This window comes from Dipodomys merriami, unplaced genomic scaffold, assembly GCF_024711535.1.
Source record: "Dipodomys merriami isolate MVZ:Mamm:240054 unplaced genomic scaffold, mDipMer1.0.p SCAF_1, whole genome shotgun sequence".
Taxonomy (NCBI): domain Eukaryota; kingdom Metazoa; phylum Chordata; class Mammalia; order Rodentia; family Heteromyidae; genus Dipodomys; species Dipodomys merriami.
The window spans coordinates 78,355,330-78,370,851 of record NW_027202270.1 but is presented as its reverse complement, the minus strand read 5'-3'; the positions used below and the strand labels follow the sequence as shown (position 1 = coordinate 78,370,851).

General features: G+C 38.1%; 1 protein-coding gene across 1 annotated transcript in view; it reads right to left on the bottom strand.

Annotated features, from left to right (window-relative positions):
• Nckap5 (NCK associated protein 5) overlaps positions 1–14,863 on the bottom strand; it is a 959,972-nt gene extending 945,109 nt beyond the window's left edge. Inside the window, exon 1 of the mRNA XM_070024260.1 lies at positions 14,757–14,863. The gene's annotated coding sequence lies outside the window, so the exon portion shown is untranslated. The remainder of the gene's footprint in view (positions 1–14,756) is intronic.
• Positions 14,864–15,522: the final 659 nt, after the last annotated feature.

The window sequence follows — 15,522 nt, the reverse complement described above, 5'->3', positions numbered from 1 at the left end:
AACTCAATCACTGCTGCCTTATCAATGGGCAGACTTAGGCTATCATTTATTCAATCATTTACAGATCTATATTTCTAAGTGAGGAATTATTTACTTTCAAATCTAGTGTGATTGTGGTACTCTTCTAGGGGTATGGATATCTACTCACCTACTATGAATAAGGACAGGACTTTGATGGAATCAGTAGATGGCTTTAGTGGGGTGTCTTATCAATCTTGACTTTCAGAGTAGAAACCTTAAATACTTTTTCTTCTTTTCTGCAACCAGGGATGATTCTGACCTCAAAAGGTATGAACATGGTCCTTAACTATCATCTTTAAGGTATTGAGTAATACAAATGGTGTTCCTAACAGGAAAAATTAGAAGTTAATGGAAATAGACACTGCCAGCAGAAATTCCATGTTTGAGAGAGCATGGTTCTAGTGGGCAATTTAGCAGATGGAGGTCTGATAGGTACATTAAATCAAAAGAACTAGGAGAGGGCTTGCCTATACATTCAAGACCAGATGAGCTGAGACCATAGCAGGCAGTGTTTAATATCCAGAAGTATTCATCTAGGCTCTGGGATTATAGTAATCCTTGGTATGTTCATTCATTTTCCATTATGATGAAATAATCTGAGTATACCAATTTATTCTATTTTAAAGAGGGTTATTTTAGTTCACAATTTAGGAAGCGTAAAGTCCAAACAGCACAGGCCTAACACTTCTGAAGACCATCTGACTGTATCTCCTCATGGTAGATGATACCCTTGAGGGAGAGATCACAAGGTGAGGAAGAAAGCCAGAAATCAAGCAGGGATCCAATTGTATGACCTCTCACTAGGTTCCACCTCTTAAAGGCTTGACCACATAGGTATCAAACTCCCACATACTCATTTATGCCATGTGCTTAAGCCATGTGCTAGGGGGCCTCTTGATTTCAAAAGTTCATCCACTCTGTCAGATTTAGTGTTATATGTCAATTAACATTAATTTTCAAAGGTTTTTATGTCTCACCTTTTCCTTTTTCCAATAATCCTGTGTCTCATGCATATAATCCCAACTATGGGAAGCTGAAATCTGGAGGATTATGGTATGAGGTTAATTCTGGGAGAAAAGTTCACTAGATTTTTATCTCCAAAAGAACCAACAAGAAACATGGTTAGAGGCATGGTTCATATGGTAGATCCCTAGCCTAGCAAGTACAGGCTCTGAGTGCAAATTCCAGTATTAAAAAACAAACAAAAAACTACTGATGGATCCTGTACTCAAATGGACCCAAGTTAAAATCCTGACTCTGCCACCAAGTACTTTAACATCTGAATTTCAATTGCTCATCTGAATAAGAAAGCCATTTTTAGGGAGAAAATGAGGTATAAACTCAAAGCATTAGACAATGTTATGGTTTTAATGCTACTAGATTAGTGTCTATCATATGTTAGGTGCTTAATAAGTTCCAAGAGCCATGTAGCAGGTCTAAAGAAATGGCTTCTGGGTACATCAGATTTAGAGAGTATCTTCCAGGAGAATCAGAGAACTCTAAAAGATCATGGAGGAAATAGGAAAGATAAGCTTCTACCTCTCTCCCTCCTTGCTCAGTCCTACTCCATTCTGTCTATTTCCAGGCAGAAATGAAATGTAAAAGGCCCTTGCCTTAACAGAGCAAAGACAATCCAAATCAAATTAGAATAAATGGATCCAGTGTGGGATTCTCTCCATCAATTTGGACTCTAAAACAAAAGTTTACTGAAACTTCACAATTGGTGATATCTTCTATTTCTCCTTGGATTCAAACTGGTATAAAGAGGAGATGTATATCCCTTCCATTCCCAACTCACCCATCATTGCCCCCACCACCATCACAAAACAACTTTGTTTGTCTAAGACATAAACACAACTCACCTCATTGTGTCACAGCGTTCCCCCTCCCCCATTCTCCCTAGAGCAAACTAGTAACAAGCAACTGCTCACAGTTGCATGTGTATTGTGGAGAAAAGACCCAGATACTACATTGATAGTCTAAACTATGGGGGAAAAACTTACTTAATATATTTTATTCACTTAATCAGAAGAAATGATCATTGCTTGGAAAGAGGATACATTTTTAGTTTGTAAATATTTTTTTGTACCCATCCTTGGGCCCTGTCCCTGAATTTTTTTGCTCAAGGCTGGCACTTCCAGTTTTACTTCCAGCTTTTTAAAAATTGTAATTGTAGAGTTCATATACGGAGGGGTTACAATTACATGAATCAGGTAATGAGTAATGAGTACTGTGTCTCCCCTTCTATCGCTCTTTCTCTCCTGGTTTTTCCTTCCCGTCCCCTCCCACAAAATATTCAGTTCATTTTCCATGTAGTGTCTAGTGAGTATTACTGTTGTATTTTTTAATCCTTGTTCCATCTTTCAGGTACCCTTCTTTGCCCTCCCAAAAACAAACAAACTAGCAATCAAGACAAAAGGAAGCCAGGAGCCAGTGGCTCACGTCTGTAATCCTAGCTACTCAGGAGGCTGAGATTTGAGGATTGCGGTTCAAAGCCAACCTGGACATGAAAGTCCAGAAGACTCTTATTTCCAATAAGCCACTCAGAAAACCAGAAAGTGGCTCTGTGGCTCAAATGGTAGAGTGCTTGCCTTGAGCTGACGAGCTGAGGGACAGCACCCAGGCCCAGAGTTCAGGCCCCACAAACGACAAAAAAAAAAAAAAAGGAAAAGAAAATTAAAACAACAATAGCAACTAAAAATGTTTGTTTCCCTTTCTTGGAGTTCATTTCATAGAATATTATTTTATATGATCATCTGTCATAGCTATAGAGCCTTTGGTAACCATTTCTATGCATATACTCCTTTGGACTCAGTATGTGAATGTCTAGAGTCCTATATAATTTCCATGTCCCAGTGTGTGTGCTTATATGTGTATATGTGTGTGTGTGTATATGTGTGTGTGTGTGTGTGTGTACAAATCAACATCTTTACTTATAGATTTATAGGCATATTCTAGTTACCACAAATGAAGGAAACCATACAGCCTATCTAGCTTTTTTGCCAATTAATGGGAGGTAAGAGTCATAGATTTTGCTTTTTGGGCTGGCTTCAAAGTGTGATCCTCAAATCTCAGCCTCCTGAATAGCTAGGATAATAGGCATGAGTATTTAAGTTTTTTTGTTTTTTGTTTTTTACAAAATAAGAACTATGCTTTCTACTTCCTGTAACCCTAGCCTGTTCTCCTTCCTTTCCTTAGGAAGACTGTAGGTGATTTCCAAAGACAAATAGAACACACAGAAATGTTACATCTAGCAGTTTCATTAAGGAGAAAAACATCAAGATGTGACACAAAAACTGTTTTCCATGGTGTCCAGCAGCCTTCTCTCTTAATATATGGTTAAAATACAAATAAAATGTAACTGTGCAAAGGAGAAAAAGTCATTTGTTTGGAGTTTTGTAAACTGTGGAAAATGGAGGAGGGAGTAAGGCCAGGCTGAGGGAGGATAGGAAGCTCTTACTCAGAGCTCAGCTATTTGGGGGATTCCATTCATCCCCTTAGGGTCAGCAAAGCAGAAAAGACAACCAGGCCCCTGATGATAAATAAGGGAAAGAACCCAAAAGTCCATAGGATTTGTGATGTATAAAATAAACCCTGAGAAAAATTACCCTAAGTAGTTGGGAAGTTTAACACAAAGACATGGCAGAACAAAACTAACAATAAGACTGGATTTGCAGTCCTTCCATAACAGAATACACCCACTTCCCACCACCATCACCCTTATTTGAATTCAACTAATGTTAAAGAGGGTAAAACCTCCCTGAATACCTCCAACCAAAGGAGAGAAAAACATACTTAAAGTTAGAAACTGGCTCTAAAGAACTCACATGTGGGAAGTGAAGTATTGATTGCAGCCCCTGAGACATCCCAGGAAATCATCTGCAATTGGAAAATACATCATTCAAAGCCTGTATTTAAGGTGCAATGGTAGCTTCAAAGTAGTGGAGTGTAAAACATGGTTGCTCAATGCAGAGATTGTAATCTCAGGAAACAGGTCATGTGAAATATTGAGAAGACAAAAACGAAGCCAATTTGCCTTTGATTCATTGATACAAAGACAACAAGTTGAATAGGGAAAAGAGGTTTCTCTACTGGCCTACAAGTAGGCATTTCCAGCATGCATGCCCCTGTGCCTTAGGAAGATTCTTCAATGGGCTGATATGAAGAGCAGTGCCTACTCAGGTTTGGCCAGTTATGCACATCCCTGTCTTAATCTGGACCTGTCCATGCAAACACCAGAGACAATTAGGCTCTTATCCAGTGATACAGTAGAATTTGTGGTAGCCTCAATGCCCTGGACTTGCTCATCCCAAGTATTTGCCCATTCTCTAGTCTCCTGCTGATTCGATGAGTTGCTTTTCAACAAATACTAACCTTTAAGGCTAACCAGTTTATGTGACTCCCTCGTTTCTATCGCATCCTTATGAGTTATTAAATAAGGACCACACTTACTCACTAGATATGATTACCTTATGATTTTTAGTTGGCATCCATTTTAGCATGGTACAAAGAATGAGCTTGAACTTCTTAGTTATTCTTTAACACTCAGGTTAATTAATCTACCTTAGTCTCAGTTTTTTCTCATTTTCAAATAAAGATAGTAATTCGTACTTCATTAGATTTGAATAAGACATTTTATTGAGAAATTATAGTTTTTTCAACTGATGATGTTATCATGCAAAAGAATGAATCTAGCTCCTTACTGAACTCATACCAAATGCAAAAATTACTTTGAAATAATCACTGACCCTACAGAACTCTTAAAAAACAAATCAACAAACATGGGAATAAGATTAATTGGATTAATTAGATTAAGCAAAGGAATTTTAGAGATAATAAAATTACAACAGAAAGGGCTGGGAAGGTGGCTCAGTGGTAGAGTGCTAGCCTTGCATGTATGAGGCCCTGGGTTCAATTCTTCAGCACCACATAAGCAGCAAAAGCCGAAAATGGAGCTGTGGCTCAAGTGGTAGAGCGCTAGCCTTGAGCTGAATTGCTGAGGGACAGTGCCCAGGCCCAGAGTTCAAGTCTCACAACCAGCAAAAAAAAAAAAGGAAAAATAAGAATTAATCAAAATTTAAAACTTTTACATGTCAAAGAATACCACCAAGAAATTGAAAAGGTAAGACATAGAAAAAAATAGATTGTATGCCGGGCGCCAGTGACTCATGCCTGTAATCCTAGCTACTCAGAAGGCTGAGATCTGAGGATCGCGGTTCAAAACCAGCCCGGGCTGGAAAGTCCATGAAACTCTTATCTCCAATAAACCACCAGCACCAGAAGTGGCACTGTTGCTCAAGTGGTAGAGTGCTAGCCTTGAGCTGAAGAGCTGAGGGACAGCGCTCAGGCCCAGAGTTTAAGCCCCATGACCGAAAAAAAAGAAAAGAAAAAACTAGATTGCAAATCATATCTGAGGAGTGTCTAATATTCAAAATATATTGCAGGGCCAGGAGAGGACTGGAATGAGTGTTAATGGATACAGGTTTCTTTTTAGGGTGATGTAGACATATACTTTAAGTGTATATGTATATTGTAAAAATGTACATATATAAGGCTTCTCATGTGTCAGTATCCAAACTAATTTTAGATCTGATGCTTTATAAATAATTGATCAATTTAGGCCAGAAATAGTGGAGCTATACTGGTAAATGAAGAGTTCGTTAAGATGGATTACAGCTGATTCCTCCTATCTAAAGCAAATGATATTTCTAAGAATCTTCTATATTTCCTTACAGAAGGTCTACATTGTGTCCATATATGTCTCCAGTGGCCCAGATGTTGTGGTGTTTGGCTTCATCTGCTAGGTTAAAACCACTGAAAATATTACTGAGGCTACTTACATCCTCCCTTCTTCCTAACCAACTGAATTCCAACTTCTTTCTGGTCTCATTTCTGTGTCTTGTTTCTTATTACATATTTACACAGAATGAATTTACCAGAAATATTTAAGTATTGATTTTAAAATACTTCACCTAAAGGCAAATGTTAGTTTGTTTTCATCATTTTTAATATCCTTCCATGAAACCATAGCAAAACAATTAAAAGGGTACATATATTTATTTTCATAAGAATTATAACACTGGGGCTGGGAAGGTGGCTCAGTGGTAGAGTGCTTGCCTTGCATGCCTGAGGCCCTGGGTTCGATTCCTCAGCACCACATAAGCAAAAAGAAAAAAAGCCGGAAGTGGCACTGTGGCTCAAGTGGTAAAGCGCTAGCCTTGAGCTGAAGAGCTGAGGGACAGTGCCCAGGTCCAGAGTTCAAGCCCCACGACAGGACCCCCCCCCCCAAAAAAAAAAAAGAATTATAACACTGAATGTCTCTGAGTAATGAGACTCTTTATAATTTTTTTACTCCTCTTCCATATATTTTATAGTATTATCCCCATTTTCTACATATATTATTACAATCACTCTCTGTACACAAAATTTACTAAAATGTTATAAACCAAGCCAAGGATGGTTTAAGATAGGAATTATCCCCAAAGACAAGTTCACGCTACATTTTCACTGAACCAAACTGTGTGTGCGGTGGTAGGGAGGGGCTGCTTCACATTTTCTCTATAAAATTAGAGGAGAATACATCCTTTCCCACTTCAGTTCAAGAAGTAGTCAAGGGTATAATACAGCTTCCTGATTTAACATGGAGATTTGCACCTTTGCTAATAAGCCTTTTGAATTTTCCTTGGCACCTTGGATTTCTCCTAAGTAAAGAAAAGCTGAGTGATTTGTATCACCTACCACTACCCACACATTTATAGGCTTGCAACAACAAAAATTCTAGTCTAGACAATAATTAAAGGCAGAAATGTAATTTAATTAAAGCACATCCTTCATGGGCCCTGGAGGCTCTTCCTTGTGTTCAGCACAAGCGGTACTTAGACTGCTCTGGGGTGCACGTGAAGATATCCTCTTAGGCTTCTCTTTCAGTGTGAGGAAGGATCAAGGTAGGGAAGGGATGTGGTGGATTTAAGTGAATGTGATAAAGATGAAAGCAGCCTATTTTCCTAAAGGTATAAGGAAAAATATCAATTGTCACCATAGCATAATTAAGATCTCAAGAAAGTAGAAACTGAATTTAGACTGTTAAGAACCTAGTAAGCCTTTAGACCAAATATGATCCACATGGCATAAGCTAGTAATTTGGGGGATCTGCTAGTTTTTACCTATATTTTGGTCTACCTACACAATGTTTTTGCTTTCATTCAAAATTTAAGTTGTCAGCTTGTGAATAATTGACAAATAAAAACACAGAGCCAATATATTTCTGGCAGCATTTGCTGGTGCTGAGTAACAACCATGTCGTCAAATACTAAAGAGTGTATGCTCCCCAGCAAACCAGCATCCCCATCAATCCCACTATCCTCAGAAAGTGAGACCAATTATGGTACAGTTAATTGTCATGCAGCTGATTGTTTCTCCCACTTATAAAAGATTTCCATTATCTACAGTGCCTGTGTAGCCATATTTGAGTATTTGAATTTCAGACAACACCTACTGACTCCCACCTCCAAGCCTTTTCCTCCAGCTATGCCTTATCAAAATATCACACACACACACACACACACACACACACACACACACACGGGGCAAACATGAGTGTGTATACACACATATATAACTTCATTGTTATTATTAAGGTATTGTACAGAGGGTTTATTATTTCAGAAGTCAGGTAATGAGTATGTTTGTCTGTTTGGACAACATCACCTCTCACTTTGCTTTCCCTCAGTTTCTCCCTCCCACCCCGCCAAAATCCTTCTCCTTTCTTTATGCCTACTGGTGACTTGCTAGATTTGAATAGGATTCAATCCTGGGATTACCTTATAAGCATCATAAATGCTTAGTAGAAGAACAGAATTGCATGCTATAGAAAGACAATTAGTCATAGAGCCAGTAAACTAAGATTCAAATTCCTCTGATAGCCAGAACAAACCTAGACTGGCAAAGAAACATGGGTTCAGATCCCTGATCCTCAACGTTTCTAGTTTGAAATCCTGGTCAATGTATTTAACTTGCTTGACACTCATTCCTTATCTTCAAATGTGAATGCTTTTCCTGCTTGCCTTACAAGATTTTGTAAAAAGCCAAAAAAGATACAATATTCTCAGAAGGTGATTTAAGCAGTCACAGCACTAAATCAGTTAAAGATTTTTTGGGGGGGGGCGGGGAGGCCTAAATTAGTGGATTATATGGTTAGCAAAAAAAAACAAACCAAAAAACCCACAACCTTCCTAAATTTTCCCCATTGTCTCTTTGTAAAAGCCAACACTAATGTATATGTATTATACAGGGATTTTTACTTATTTTTTTTTTCTACTTTCCTTACTCTCAGCTGTTTACCAACTGTGCAGGATGGGTTAAGTGAATATACGCCTCTCCAGAAAACACAACTAACAAAATATCTCTCTGCCACAGTGTCTCTAATGCCCATTAGTGGGCAGTTTCCACACACCAATCATACCTTTCTAGGTAAGCACACCTCTGAGATACACTCCTAAGCCCCAAAATAACACTTTTTCAAATCTATTAATAAGTATACCTATGGCATTCCAACCTAAGTAACCTTAAAGAGAGAGTAGACAGAAATCCATCACAATAATAATTTAAAATTTTCAGTTTCATGAATTTATAAGAATATCTCTTTGTTATAAATAATTTGGTTATAATGAGCTATAATTAATTATGTAGGAATTTATTGCAGATAAACAGTTAATATTTGATACCTTTTATTTCAGCGTTTTCTCCATGCAATTTCTAGTTAGCATCATTGATTTTGTGATTTTTTTCAAAATTTCTATCTTAAATAATGTGTATTATTTCATCTTATTAATGAGGATAAAACATTTTAGTTTTAATTTTCAATTGTGAGTGGTAAATAAAATTTTACATTGGTGAATTATGAGACTATATCTTACTTATAACATTGATATTTATAAATTAAAGAATTCATACATTTAAAAAATGAGTTTATAATACAAATAACTATTTTTTATATTTCCTACTTATTATATCATAGCCAACATTCCAATCCCTGAATTCATACCAAATTTTATTGGCTGTATAATATTAAAAAACGGAGTACACTATAAATTTTAAGGATTTTTTAAAAATTTGCTATTAGAGAGTTAATATACAGAAGGGTTACAGTTACATGGTGTACTATAATTTGACATTTGCTGATGAACTTATCCTCATGTTCAGAAGTATACATATTGCTATTATAAATATGGTTGTTCAAGTGCTGGAGGAATATCAATACCAAATTTCAAACTCTACTATAAAGCCATAGTAATCAAAACAGCTTGGTACTGGCACAAGAACAGACCTCAGGACCAATGGAATAGAATTGAAAACCCAGAAATGAACTTATAGACTTGTAGCCATCTAATCTTCAATAAGGCAGCTAAAAAAATAGAATGGAAGAAAGACAGCCTCTTCAGTAAATGGTGCTGGCAAAATTGGTTAACTACTTGTATAAAACTAAAGCTAGATCCTTATAAATCACCCTGCACCAGAATCAACTCCAATGGATGAAAGACCTCGGAGTCAAAGCAGACCATCTGAAAACATTACAGGATGGAATAGGAGAAAGCCTAGGTCTCCTTGGCACAGGCCGAAATTTTCTTAATAGAGACCCAGAAACACAACAAATCAAAGAAAAAAAATCATTGCTTTCCCCTTCAATGTATTTTCCCATTTCTGACATTTCACAGGAAGCCTTTTGTGTCTGGCTTCTTTCATTTAGCATAATGTCTTCAGTCTTCATCCATGCAGTAGCACAAATCAGTACTTCATTCCTTTATATGGCTGGATGATGCTCCATTATACGGACATACCATATTTGGTTTATTCATTTACCAGCTGATGGACATTTACATCTTTCTCTACTTTCACAACTATTTATAAGGTTTCTACTAATAAATATTAATCATTTTTGTGTGGATACATGTTAAGATACTCTTAGGGGTATACACAGGAGAAGACTTGCTAGACCATATGGGAACACCTTGCACAACATTCTGAGAAACTGCCACTTTCAAGATTGCAAGCAGTATTTTACATTCCTACTAGCAAAATAAAAAAGATTCAAATTCTCCACGTTCTTGCCAATATTTGTTGTCATCCACCTTATTATATATATCTTAGTGAGTGCAAAATGGTACCTGATTTGATTTTGATTTATGATTTCCTAATCAGTGGTGATGTTGAACGTATTTTCACATGTTTACAAGACATTTGTGTATCTTGTTCAGAAAATGACTAGTGAATCCTTTAGCTGTTATTTAATTGAATTTTTTTCTTTTTCTTTTTTTTATTGTGAGAATACCATACAGAGGAGTTACAATTACATGGGCAAGATAATAAGTACATTTCTTATCAAGCATTGTTGCCTCCTCTGTGTTTCCCCTTCCCATCCCTTTCCATACTCCCCCCACAACCCGATCCTCCCCCGACCCCCCACCAAAGTTGTAAAGTTCGTTTTTTGATATAATGACTTGTACATCTCATTGTTGCAATGGGTCCACCTGTATCCTTATTTCAATGATTTGTTTTTTCCCTTCCCCTCCACAAGTTATACCAACATCAAATACAGTGAAAGCATGGGTTATACCTTGGGGGAGGGACATAAAAAGCAACAAAGAAATCATCTTATAAATATGATAGAAACAATTGCATGAAAGGAAAAAAACAAAAACAAAACATTTGAATACTTATCTTGGGGTTCATTCCCTAAAATTAACTTATCTGACTTTTTCTGCTTGTCTCAGATATATATTCGTTATTGCAACTATGGGAAACCATGGGACCTATGTTTCTTTGGGCCTGGCTTACTTCACTTAATATAATTTTTTCCAAGTCTTTCCATTTCCTAACAAATGGGGCAATGCCATTCTTTCTGATGGAGGCATAGAATTCCATTGTGTATATATATCACATTTTCTTGATCCACTCATCTACTGAGGGGCATCTGAGTTGGTTCCATATCTTAGCTATGGTAAATAATGTGTTTTTAATCTATTCTGATTAATAAGATTCTTTTGCACTGTGTTTATCCCACTTGGAGTTTAGTGAGTGTCTTGTATAAATAGTTTGGTGGCTTTTTATCAAATGTAAAATTTCAGCTATTATTTCTTTAAATAGTCTTTCTGCGCTTCCCTGTATCTCCTCCTTCTCAGGTTCCTATAATGTGTATGTTGGTATGCTTGATGACAAGTGACCCAGTGGAGAAGATCTTCCCATTGAATAAGTCTGAGTCATAAAAATGCCTTCCTCAGAACATGCTTTCTGTTATGATACACAGAACACTCCAGAAACCTCCACAGTGGGATTTTAAAATCAGAGGGAATATCAAGAGATAGATGCTATATGAATTCCTCCATATTCCACAGCTATAGCAAAACATGTGAGGCAACTAGCTTATAAAGACAAAAGATATATTTAGCTCAGAGATTTGGAGGTTCAAAGGCCTGGTTCCTACATCAGCTCAGTTGTGTGAGTGGTAGACGGTAGGACATTACCCCAGGTCTGTATGTTGCAGTGGGAGCTCACATCTTGAACCAGGAGGAAGAAAGGGAGATAGAGGATGGGCTGGGGTCCCAGAGTCTCCATTGAGCACATCCTCCAATAACCTAAGAACCTATCACAAAGCCCAACCTTCCAAATGTTCCATAACTTCCCAATAGTACAGATCAAGCCTTCAATCACAAGACACTCTTGGGGACAGGAAACAAATAACATCCAAACCACAGCAATGTATTTTTGCTGGACCTCTTGGTAGCAAAAGTTCCAGTCTCCTGTCCAGAGCTTCCTTTCTTTAAAGAAACAGAGATGCTTATTAAGGTGGGAAACATGACTATAGGGCCTGGAGCTAGCAGTGGTGGCAATACCTTCCCGGTTCCTAGATTTGGAGAGTAACAGAGACATAATGGCATGTGACTATGCCATGGTATATAAGCCTTTTGACAAGTAACGTTCCTGAAGTTCTATCTGCTCACCAACTCTTTCTACAAGATCCTATAGGCCTCTTAAAACCAAGATGAACCCCCTTTCTACTTAAACCAGCCCAAATGGATTATGTTTTCTACAAACAAATCCTGATCAATACACAGACAAAATTAATGAGAGTATCAAATAAGAGAAACATGGATTGTAACAAATGCTATAAAGAGAGATGTACAATGAGGAAAGATTTTTTTTCAGGCAGACTTGTGAAGAGGCCTCCTTGATGAAGTGAATTTTAGCCAAGGTATGAAGGAAATAAAGAATTCCAGAAAGAGATCTTTAGGTAAAAAATAAAATTGCAGCAAGGGCCCAACGTTGAGGAAGAATCTTTTTAAATTTACTCATGCACTGAGTAACATCATGGAGATTCGGGGTAAAGGGCACAAAATGAAGCTGGAAAACTATGCAGAGGTCTGAGCTCCTCAAAGTTTGGTCCATGGATTTGTGCCAGTGTAGAAAGTTTGCTACTGATCACACTAAGTACAAAAATAAAAAATAAGTACTTACAAATTTCATAACAGTTTGATGCTACCACAACATTCAAGCAACAGTTTTTCATATTTTAGAAACCTATCCATCCACAACCAACTAGAAATTCAAAACAGAGCTGTGGTTCTTTACCACATTGCTCTGCAAACCACTGTTCCTTCATTTAGCCTCTCATATGTTCCCTATGAAGGACCAAAGAGTGAGAGTTTTGGCCTTGTGGAAACAAGAGAGTTTTACTGAAACGACTCAACACTGACTTTAGCTCAAAAACAGCCATAGAGGATATGTAAACAAATGGGTGGCTGTGTTCCAATAAAACTTTATCAACAAAAACACAAGTCAGGCAGGTTTTGGCCTGATTGCAGGTGCAAACCTATGATCTGAAGTTTGTCAACCTCTGTCTAAGCCACAGGAAGGAAATTGGTCTTGACTCTAAAGGGGATGAAACCACCTGCCTAATTGTGTATCTCCACCTCAGTTTTGTCTTACAATAATTATTGCTCATATTTGTAAAGTTTTTGCATTTTTGACTCTGCATTTTGACTGAGGAATTTGGAGCTCTTTCCTGCTTCTTTTCAGCGTTAACCTCTTACCAATCCTGGTGCATGAATTCTTTGCATATAGAACCTGTGTCCAAAGGCATAGTCACCCAGGAACGTATCTCTTACTTGAGTCTCCAAGGAATGAGCAATCACCTGCATCAGCCTGATGAGCAATTCAAAACCTTTAGAGGCCACAGTCTGCCATTCTCCAGAGTATGGCCTGGTAAACCTTGGTTAACTGAATCCTTTGAGTCAGTATGTATGAGAGATATCCAGTTGCCTAAGAGATGCCATCTAATTATTCTACACAAAGTTGCCATTTATTCGAATGGACTTCTGTGGCTATCATCCATCTCTGGCTATTTCAGTATGTCTAAAAGAGCTGTATTGAACAGGCGGCATGCCACATGGCTAGCTTTGCTTTTCTCTGGACTCACAAGACTGGATATCTTTCTCGTTTATGCATGTCACGCTCCCATTCCGTAAACACAGCCAGCCAAGGTACACGCAGTGAAACCCCTCTCACTTTCCCCTCCCCAGAATGTAGAGCACTGTGTGTAAGTAGATGAATACTTCCTAGTAGGTCCCTCACACAGAGAATACAGAGCTGATGTAGTTTGTTCTGAAATCTCCTAGTTAAGATTTCTTTCATCGACTCATGACAAACTTAATGGGTAAAACTTTGCTCTTGCAAAGTTTCCTTATAATATCCCTTCTGGGTCTACCATAGTTTATCTTGGCAGGAGGTAGCTTGGAGAACATTGGAAAGTCTCAACTTGGCATGGCCTCAGAGCTACTGGCACATTAAAGATTAATAAAGTGCATTTAACTGAGCTCAGGACATGGCAATGTGATCTTTCACCATGAAATGTGCAAGATTCTTTGTTTGCAATGCACAAAATTGAAGCCAGAAAGAGCCAACTTTGGCAAGCTATAATAGGAATCAGGAACTTCGAACATCTTTCACTGGTCACTTGATGGGTAGGAACTTTCAGATCAAGTATACATTTACTAATTCTTTGATATTTAACATTTGCATTTTAACATAACCCCCAGGGCGAGGCATTTATTGTGATGATAGCAGCAGATATGGGCAACACTAGTTGTCTCTGTCAAGTATGAGAAAAGGGTTATTCCCAATAAATTCCACATTCTATAGCATCTCCAATGAAAGTCAGGATGATTCAAAGCATTTCTAAACATATTGACTTGGCAGTTGGAAAGCACTAAGCTTAGCTTTCATTGAACATTAGCTCAGAAGGGGAAAACAACAAACAATATTCACATGCATAGGTGTGAGGCTGGCAGCAGAACAAAGCAGACAAGATTTAAAATCAAAATACAACAGGTGTATACAACATCATTATTGGTTCTAAGAAGAATTCTAATCACTGTTGATCTCATACACCTGAACCCAGAGCAGGCAGTACTGAAACAATTCAGCAGAGGCAAACATTCAAAAAGGCAGTATCCTGAATTCTGGAAACACTCTTGCAGCCTCCACGTGCTGGGTAATGCCTTGTGTCTGTTTACACAGTGAGTATGATCCCTTCATTGCCTCCAGAAAAAAATAATCACAGGCAAACCTGGTGCTCTGTGAATCAGAGTTGCAGATCCAAGCACTAAGCACAACAGGGTGCACTCCTCTATAGCTCTATCAACATTCAAGGAGGAAAAAAGAAAAGAAAATTCCGTCCTTACCGAAAAGGAATAGCAGACAGGGATGCTGAATGTTTTCATGTTAGCCCACTCATTGCATTCTCTTTCATTCCATCAAAGTCTAAAGCTATTGAGGAGAGTTCCTGGGGTTCTCCGATCTTCCTTTAAGAGTTTTAATCTGGCCTCCCCAGACCAGGTTTAACAAACAGCGCTGTGTTCTGTCAATATTTGTATGCAGCACCACACTGGGCAGCCGGCCAGCACTTGGAGTTTCAAGAGGCAATGAGAGAAAACTCACACCCTAACAAACATGCTTCCCTTCTTTGTGTCTTGTAAGACGCTTCTCCAAGTGTCATCTCTGATTCAAACAAGAGGTAAAGATTGTCTCTTTTTATGACTTCTGCATAGCTTTACATGCTGCCCGCCCTAGGTTCCATAAAGTTTGTTTTTTTGTCTCACTACTCTGAAGTTCTCCGCACAATCGCACGGATTGCTTCTCCACCAGCTGCACTTTAAATGTATTTTAATTGGCTGGAATGTCGAAAGAATCCATTTGGCAGTGGTTTATATGTGAAGCACGCCCAGGGCAGCTGAAAGAGGCCCCAGAAGCAGCCGATTACTTCATCAAAAGCTGCAGCTTGAATACCATTGACTCCTACATAACTACAGTGAACCCAATTCTACAGGCAAGCAGGAGTAATTAATAATTTGCTGAGAAAATTCTTCATTCATCTCAAAGCCAAAAAAGCAAAGGGGAAAAAAAATCCCCGCAGACACAACAGTTCTTCTGAAAGGCTTGATTTATAGC